We start from the raw sequence: 8,431 nt of genomic DNA, 5'->3' as shown, positions 1-8,431 counted from the left end.
TTGACACTTGTTGCAACGCAATGATATACTGCAATAGGACAAATATAACGGATGGGCTGTGGTACTAGGACACTGGAGAGACAGGATGGTACTCCTGTAATACCCTGCCATTTATTTGACATATCCAGCCATTTTCTATGAATTGCCTGGTAGGCTTAGCTCTTAAAGTGTGTGTATGTGTGTACAAGTGTGTGTCTGATACGCAGTTAAAGCCCTGCATGTGGTTGTAGAAGGACTTCTCTTCGTTCTTATTAAACCCTGCTGCCTTCTGTTTTGAGCAGTTACATGGTAGAGGTGTGTGTGTGGTCATTGAGCACACAGTTAAATGGTAGAGGTGTGTGTGTGTGTGGTCATTGAACACACAGTTAAATGGTAGAGGTGTGTGTGTGTGAGTGTGTGTGTGTGTGGTCATTAAACACATAGTGTAAAAGTGTAAGTATGATTTTATCACTTACTGACACTGAGTAACAGAGGTTACAGACACAACTAGGCTGTAGCCACAGGTTGAAGTAAAAAGACTGAAAAATTGATTTTTTTTAAAAAAATCTACAGGAATGTCTGTGCATTTTGCTTGGGTACATTTTGGAGACTCCAAAAGGGACTTTTGGTTACCAAGAGTGTATACTGATAATCAAACGCTTATAACTTGAGAACCCCTTTGCCTAGAAACATAATCGTGGTCTCTACAGAAAGCTAAGACTCTGGAGTTTCCTGTCCCTGTTTGATTTGATGACAAGTCATTTTGGCAATGAATTGCAAAGGTATAACCATGGGGGAAAAACATTTCTCCATTTCGCCTAAAAGACTTTGATAGAAAAGGCCACACAGTGAATTTTCAACATATTTATATTACATTTAGAAAACAACTGAACACAAAAATATAAATACAAACACTACACAACTACTTTTACTAACAGGACACACAAAACAATGTACACTGGGAGATTTTGTGGAGGGGCAGTATGAGCAGACCCTATTGGAGCAGCCCTGATGCCCCTATTGCCCCTCCACAAACCCTCCCACAGCACCATGAAAAAGCACCTTCCTTGAGCTGAAATAGAGAGGCATGTCTTGGGGGGGGAGGAGAGATATTCAATAATAAATAAAATATATTCAATAATAAATAATAAATAAACACTAATACTATTACAAAAGTGCAACTAAAGATAAACTTCACATATTATAAAAACGTGCACAACACGTACGACCTTCAGTAAGGTGTGTGTGTGTGTGTGTCCAAAGCGGATGGCCTTCAGTAAGGGGCAGCCTCAGCAGGACACCATCCTCTCCTCTGGGGTACCTGTCTGGTGCTCAGGGCTGCTCAGGTAGATCTGTGAGAGGCTGGTTACTCAGCAGTTTCTTTTTTTTCTTCTGTGACGAAAAAGACAGAGCAGTATAGTCAGAAAAAACCTCGGCCATTTTTCTCTGTGCACATTCACGTCTGTGAATGGGTAAAACGGGTAACCTTTTTAGGAACGGCCTCCTCAGGTGGAGCTGATGGGGTCGACGGCACTGAGGTCACTTCCTCCTTTTCTCTCTCCTTGTCTTTGTCCTTTTTTTTCCTGCACAAAATTCAGACAACCTCAAGTGTTTAAAAGCACTTATTACACGGCTCTTCATAATGCTGAAGAATGCTCCATTCACTTGAATGGGCCTTCCCAACGTTCGGTGGTCTGCTAATTCTCCATAACAGACCGTTGCTAAGTATAACAGAACGCTGTCAAGGAAATTTAGTTTTGTGCTTCTAATTCACGTCTTTCATATCACCACGCTAGCCTGGAAAATCCAGACCCTGATAATCTAGAAAGATCTAGACATGAGGTAGTCAAGATACACCACTTACTTTTTTTTTGTCAATTGTGGGTTCCAAAGTTGTCACGGTGACCAGCGACTCCAGTGCAGTTTGTGTCTCAGCTTCCTCTTCATCTTCATCTTTCTTCTTCTTCTTCGGTTCTGAGGGGACCTCTTGAGGTGAAGGCTCCTCGACAACGACCTCTTCCTCCTTTTCCCTTTTCTTGTGCTTCTTCTTCTTCTCCTCAGGAGGATCAGAGGATGGAGGCTCACTCTTCTCCTCAGGAGGATCAGAGGATGGAGGCTCACTCTTGTTCTTCTTAGTTTTTGTCTTATTGGCCTCTTGAACATGTTTTGTCTTCTTGTCATCAGATGGGCTCTTGACTGTCTTTGATTTAGCTGCTTTTGACGGGAAGTTCTTCTGGGAACCTGTGGGTTTTGAAGGGGACTCATCCACCAAGTTTACTGAGGTGATCACTTCCATCCTTGCAAAATCAGCGTCTGTTAAAAGTGGCAGAACAATCAAGTACAGTCCAATACACAAACCTTTTTCAAACACCAGCATGCAAGTTCCATCTCCTATGATTATACTGAATACATAATCAATGTCAGTGACCCTCCTCTTTCTACCGTCCTCTCTTTCAATGACTTCCCACTGATGTGTGCCCTCTACAGGCAATGGGGACAGGGGCGGACTGGCCATCTGGCATACCGGGCATTTTCCCGGTGGGCCGACGCACCTTTTGGACCTTTATAGGCTATATATTATTTTGGCAAATGATCGGCCCAAAGGAAGGACAATCACCGGCCCATTGGTTACATTTCCATATTGACACTGGACTGATCCAATAACAGCTCACGTCAGGCCCCACCCCTTGCATTTTGGCTCAGAGCCAGGATTCTGTGAGCGCATCAAAAGTTAATCAAAGTTGCCTAAACGAAATTGCGGCGGGTGCCAATAGTGACAATTGTGCAAAATTAACACCAATGTAGAAGCTTCAAAAATACAATATTGCAAGTAGGCTAGCATATGTCAGCAACATGTTGAAGTTCGTTGAGTTTGAACGAGGATGTAAGCAGAGCAGAGGGACAGTGAGCAGGTGGTGGAGCCTAGTTGAGGCTACATGATAAGAACTCAGTGGTGGAGCAGGTAGGCTACAGTATGTGTGACATGCCATGCTGACGATGATGATTATGATGACTTATTAATTGCGATAATGTAATGATATGGTAATGATAACATAGTAAGGCCGTGCTGTGATTACAATAACAAATAGCGCAACTTAAATTTTCTAAATGAATGATTTGCAAACCCGGACAGCAAGAGTGTCAAATCGACGTTAATTGTTGGTCAGATTGATCAGTTTCCGTCAGACACCCAAAATTCGACATCGATGGCATGAGTGGTGGTTCAGTTGGTCTCTCAAAGTAGAGAAGGTTTCTATCTTGAAAGGGTTATCAAGGCTACTGGAACTGGAAGACACTAAAGATAATTAGTTAATGTAGCTATACTGTTCCAAAATGTACCAGCAATGTAGGTAGGTAGTATAGCCTACAGGAATAAAATATTTCCAGCCCTGTTTATTTTGTGTTGTTTCAGTTGTCCTACAGTGATAACTGGTATAAATTACATTAATGTCTACGACAATCTGGGTAATTTAACTCTTTACACATAGGCTTCAGTATTTTTTTTGGTGCTGCTGTCAATTGAGCATTGCATATGTTAGGCTATAACACCTGTGTACTCTTGCTCAGGCATTTGCCTGTCTGATCTTTAGATGCAGGGGCACCTGCTTACCTGGGTCTCCTCATCGTCACTGGAACTTGACATAGTGCTGGAAACTTCAGCAGCCTTACTTCCGCCACTTACTCCTGCACCCTCCTGAGGCCAAAACATAAAAGCTGAAAGCACGACAAATAATGTATGAAAGAAACAATTAGTTGTTTACACTCTCTATTACTCACGCGGTCCATTTGTTATAGATAACCTGTAAAGAAGTGCTTGCCACACCTTCTCTCCCCTGCAACATGTCCATAGACCACTTGATCAGACAAATAAACATGAAGCGCTGTAGGCTAATCAACATTTGAAACAATGTAACCGTTTTTGGACCTGAAACAAAAACAATGTGTCAATGTTTCAGCAAGAAAAGAAAGAGTGTGGAAACCTTAGGAATATGCTTTTTGAGCATGTTGGCTGCTTTCTCGTAACCGTTGTCCTTCAAATCCTGAGAGAGACACAGCAGTGAGGGAGAGAGAGAGAGACTGAGGGAGAGAGTGAGGGAGACTGAGGGGGAGAGACAGTGAGGGAGAGAGAGAGAGAAAGATAGAGAGAGAGACAGGGATGGTGACAAGGAAAGAAAGCAATGGCTGAAAACAGATAGATGGACAGAGAGAGATGGAGGGGGACAGATAGATGGACAGAGAGAGAGAAAGAGAGGCTGTGCTCGCACTGCAGCCTGAGTGCTGCAGAAACAGACGTGGACTTTTTAGCAGAATGCACTACATATACTAAAATCTTCATTCATCAAATTCAGTTCAGTCCATCCCTGACCGTACACAAATGATGCAAAATGACCAAAACATTCTCAGAGAACACAGGTATTTGCCATCTCTGGCTGCCACATGTGTCGCAGCATGCCATCATCTGCCACATGTGTCGCAGCATGCCATCATCTGCCACATGTGTCGCAGCATGCCATCATCTGCCACATGTGTCGCAGCATGCCATCATCTGCCACGTGTCGCAGCATGCCATAAGCTGAGGGACATCCCGTGAGTCAACAAGTTATTAGGGTCGTGTTTCTGTTGTTCTAGCTTCAAATGTCTCCAGATATTTGTCCTTTTTAAATGTGTGTATGCACATGAGCTTTGGCAATAATGTTACTGTGATGTTCATTTCAATAAAGCTTTATGGGGACAGAGAGATGCACAGAAATAAGGAAGACAGAGGCCCTTTCCCAAACTAGCTACCCCCACCCCCCGGCACTTAGTTTGCGTGGCCACGTGGAAGGTCCACCATATATCTGAAACCAATTGCTGATAAGTGGTAGTGTGTTCTAAACCCTTCAACGCCGAGTGAACACCAATCCCCCACTTGACGAGGGTGTGCTTCATCAACTGCGGCACGTCACACTTGACGAGGGTGTGCTTCATCAACTGCGGCACGTCACACTTGACGAGGGTGTGCTTCATCAACTGCGGCACGTCACAAACGCTTCCTAATAAATGTGAGTTTTGTGTGAGTGAGGCCCGTTTCACACCGGGTGCCTGGAGTGAGTCCAAACGGGTGTGAAACGGGCCTAAGGGAACTGGACTTAAGTGTGAGGGAGCTTCCCACCCGAGGGCACTCCAGGACTAGTTTGGGAAAGGCCCAGAGAGCATCTTGGGTGAGAGCTTCAGTCCTGTTCCAGCTGTTTGTAGTGGAGTCAGTGGGGGAAATGATCCATAAACACCTCTGCTGACATTCAGCTGCACCCTCTGGTGGTCAGGAGTGAGACTGCAGAGAGGTCGGTCCTGTTTTTGATCATGATGCACATACATGTGCACACACACACACACACACATTCTATTCAGGATGCACAAAATAAACACAATGCAATGTTCTCAACATTTGTTTTATTCAATATTGTATACATACAAAGTATCTAGAAAGCTACAAAATATCTACCACTTTATCAAGAAGGCATCAAAATGTTACATAGCGCACAGGACCATATGCAGTACAGAGCACGTACACATCGCAGCACCCTTAGACCCGCCCCCCACCCGCCCGTCACCTCACCTCACACTGCTGTACCGAGCAGAGGCCAGGGGGTCGTCTATCTCTCTCTCTCTCTCACACACACACACACACACACACACACACACACACACACACGCAGTCGTCCCCAATCACACCAGACTGGAGGGATCTGCTGTAACCGTGCTGATCATGCTGGATCTGTCCCTTCCAGTCTGGGGTGTACACGGACGACTGAATCTAAAACACACACACACGACTGCGTCTAAAATACAGAAAGTCCACTTAAAGCCAACATGGTGAAAGGTACCAGTACCTACACAAATACAAACATAGAGGAGCCACTGGCTCACACACACACTTCCTCACTGGGGTTCTAGTGTTACAAATGATCAGAGTGTGTGTCGCAGAAGTCACACACATTCGTCCTCAGTGTAATATAGTGTTTTAGTGTTACAGACGATTTGATTGGACATCGCGCACACACACGTTCAGCATGATATCATGTTGTAGTGTTTATATGATCTGACTGGCAACGGAATTTTCACACACACACACACACACTCACACACGTCCTCAGTAAAGTTACGTTTTAGTGTTTCAGATGCTGGGATGAGGACCGACACCATTGTAAGTTCTGCACGGCCAGGGGAACCAATCAGACGGGGCGTGGTGGAGCAGCGTCTGAGAGTCAACTTTAACTACACACACTCACACACACACACACAATCTAACATCCTGCGTAGGACATCCCCTCAGCAACTATCCCAGAAATGTACATTAATGTGTACAAAAACACACTGGGTTACACACACACAAGTGTGCTTTCAGAGAGCAGTGTTACATTTTTGCAGTTGGAGTGTGTAGGGGTCTGCTGTCTCAGTCTGGTCTGATGTCTGGTTTGTGTTTTAGAGTTCTGCTGGAGTCTTTGGAGAGCTGTGTGATTCTGACAGGTTGTGTGTGTGTGTGTGTGTGTAGATCTTTAGAAATATCAATAAGGCTCATGTGGAGTTGCAAAAGCCTTTGGGTTTGCTGTAGTCTGCAGCAGGTCATCTGGACACCCAGGGTTGTTAAGGCGCTGATGCATGGGTCAGTCTAGCCACAGCTACAGTTCGTCAGTAGCTAGCACAGTGGGGTACGGCCGCACGCACACACACACACACACATCACGATCAGCACTGCTGGTTAGGCGGCGGTTGTAATAGACTTTATAAATCTCTTGTGTAAGTGAGAGAGGAGCCACTGAGGCACTGGGCCAGAGCGCAGCTCCACTCTCATTGGCTGAGGCACTGGGCCAGAGCGCAGCTCCACTCTCATTGGCTGTTCTACAGAAGCGAGCTCAAGGCATGCAGGCGTCTGGTCCAGCTGAGGTCCGCGCGGGCGGAACACTCTGTGTTTGGGTCGTCTGGCCGTGTGACTGACAGCCCTGCTGAAGCTGGACCGAAGGCACTAGAGAGCATCACACACAAGAGGAGGAGGAGAGGAAGAGGAGGAGGAGAAGAAGAGGAGGAAGAGGAGAGGAAGAGGATGATGAAGAGGAGAGGAGGAGGGGGGAGGAAGAGGAGAGGAAGAGGAGGAGGAAGAGGAGAGGAGGAGGGGGGAGGAAGAGGAGGAGGAGAGTAGGAGGAGGAAGAGGAGGAAGAAGAGGAGAGGAGGAGGAAGAGGAGAGGAAGAGGAGGAGGAACACAAAGGCTACGTTCAGACTGCAGGCAAAAGTGACAGGTAAAACAGGTAAAAGGTCAGACTTCTTCACAAGTAGTGTGAACACTCAAATCTTGCCCAGATCTTTTTCAAATCAGATTTAGAGCACTTCCATATGTGGTCCTGAATCAGATCCAGATGATTTCTTTTCAACACGGCCACAGTGTGAACAACCATAATGCCACTCTTACGTCAATCTACATGACATGTCACAATTATGCGCCGCGGCAGTTAGCTGATGTCATTGTTAATGTGCTTTTGCACATGTGGGTCAGTTTGGAACCGCAAACAGTTCACACAGGAGTCTGATGTAGGCCACATTTTAAACAGTTCACACAGGAGTCTGATGTAGGCCACATTTTAAACAGTTCACACAGGAGTCTGATGTAGGCCACATTTTAAAAGGTCATGTGAAAAGCCAAACAAAAAATCGGATCTGAGCAAAAAATCACAATTGAGCATTAAGACTTGCGGTGTGAACGTAGCCAAAAACAGGAGGATGAGTGGAGGGAGAAGAGAGAAAGAGGGAGAGGGAAGAGGAGAAGGGAGAGGGAAGAGGAGGAGAGAGGAAGAGGGAGAGGGAAGAGGAGAAGGGAGGGGGAAGAGGAGGAGAGAGGAAGAGGGAGAGGGAAGAGGAAGAGGGAGAGGGAGAGGGAAGAGGAGAAGGGAGAGGGAGAGGGAAGAGGGAGAGGGAAGAGGGAGAGGGAAGAGGAGGAGAGAGGAAGAGGGAAAGGGAAGAGGGAGAGGGAAGAGGAGGAGAGAGGAAGAGGGAAAGGGAAGAGGAGGAGAGAGGAAGAGGAGGAGAGAGGAAGAGGGAGAGGGAAGAGGGAAAGGGAAGAGGAGGAGAGAGGGAGAGGAGGAGAGAGGAAGAGGGAGAGGGAAGAGGAGAAGGGAGAGGGAGAGGGAAGAGGGAGAGGGAAGAGGAGGAGAGAGGGAAGAGGAGGAGAGAGGGAGAGGAGGAGAGGGAGAGGTTAGAGGAGGAGAGAGAGGGAAGAGGAGGAGAGAGGGAGAGGGAAAGGGAAGAGGAGGAGAGAGGGAGAGGAAGAGGGAAAGAGAAGAGGAGGAGAGAGGGAGAGGGAAGAGGAGGAGAGAGGAAGAGGGAGAGGGAAGAGGAGGAGAGAGGGAAGAGGAGGAGAGAGGGAGAGGAGGAGAGGGAGAGGAGGAGAGGGAGAGGTTAGAGGAGGAGAGAGAGGGAAG

General features: G+C 46.5%; 1 long non-coding RNA gene across 1 annotated transcript; it reads left to right on the top strand.

Annotated features, from left to right (window-relative positions):
• Window positions 1–7,115: 7,115 nt before the first annotated feature.
• Window positions 7,116–7,265, top strand: LOC121694052. Its single transcript, XR_006025658.1, has 2 exons — window positions 7,116–7,152; window positions 7,184–7,265. It is a non-coding gene; the product is annotated as an uncharacterized LOC121694052 (long non-coding RNA).
• Window positions 7,266–8,431: the final 1,166 nt, after the last annotated feature.

This window comes from Alosa sapidissima, chromosome 20, assembly GCF_018492685.1.
Source record: "Alosa sapidissima isolate fAloSap1 chromosome 20, fAloSap1.pri, whole genome shotgun sequence".
Classification (NCBI taxonomy): Eukaryota; Metazoa; Chordata; class Actinopteri; order Clupeiformes; family Clupeidae; genus Alosa; species Alosa sapidissima.
Note: the sequence above shows the minus strand (reverse complement) of the source record. Positions and strands in the feature narration are given on the sequence as shown.